This window comes from Lathyrus oleraceus, chromosome 5, assembly GCF_024323335.1.
Source record: "Lathyrus oleraceus cultivar Zhongwan6 chromosome 5, CAAS_Psat_ZW6_1.0, whole genome shotgun sequence".
NCBI classification, from domain to species: Eukaryota; Viridiplantae; Streptophyta; class Magnoliopsida; order Fabales; family Fabaceae; genus Lathyrus; species Lathyrus oleraceus.
The window spans coordinates 571,673,752-571,674,620 of record NC_066583.1 but is presented as its reverse complement, the minus strand read 5'-3'; the positions used below and the strand labels follow the sequence as shown (position 1 = coordinate 571,674,620).

Sequence of the window (869 nt, the reverse complement as noted above, 5' to 3'; positions counted from 1 at the left end):
TATGTTTTTATTGTTTTTCTTCTTTTCTACCCTTTTGGATTTCTTACGGATCAAAAAATCAATTATACTTTATAATTCCGACATTATTTTCACAACAACAAATTATTGATTTTTTTTAATTAATAATATAAATAAATAAATAAAAATACTACATCAACCTTAGATTTGGCTCCAAAGTACTCCACTAACTTAACACCTTGTATATATGTTTGTATAAATAAGGTTAGTCAATAAAGTTAATTAGTATAACCATTTTTATATGGGGTTGATATTTTCCCAACTTAAGAAATGTTCATTAGTTCATGGGATTTTATCCGGTTGCAAATTATGTTGTAAGAACTCAACTTGAATTTCTTGTGGCTGTTTAGTGAAAAGTTGGAATCATTATGGTATTCATTCAAATTTTAATGTTTGATCAGAACTTAAATCAATATGTTGAACGCAACTAGTTCACATATTTTAGAAGACAATAATTTAAATCGGTTTTTAACGTCCATTATCCAAAGTTATTATAAAAACGAAAAATGAAAATAATTGTTGCTGCCCAGGATCGAACTGGAGACCTTCAGTGTGTAAGACTGACGTGATAACCACTACACCACAGCAACTTGTGGTTTATGTTTCAACATATACCAATATATTCTTGGTTACGTTGTTGCCAGATTAATCCAATGGTCAAGAATTAAATAGACCAAATTTGTTTTAAAAAAAATCCCTAGGTTCCATATTAATAATAATTACAAAAAAAAATCCTACATATTTTAAATAATTTTATTGTTACTTTGAGTTGTATAATATTAGAGTGAGCAAGTGGAGAATTAGATATACACATTTATGAGACTGTTACTTACCAAATACCAAACCCAATT

At 27.5% G+C, this 869-nt stretch overlaps 1 non-coding gene across 1 annotated transcript; it reads right to left on the bottom strand.

Moving 5' to 3' along the window:
• Nucleotides 1-535: 535 nt before the first annotated feature.
• On the bottom strand, nt 536-608 carry TRNAV-UAC (transfer RNA valine (anticodon UAC)). The gene has a single exon. It is a non-coding gene; the product is annotated as a tRNA-Val (tRNA).
• Between the last annotated feature and the right edge of the window lie 261 nt (nt 609-869).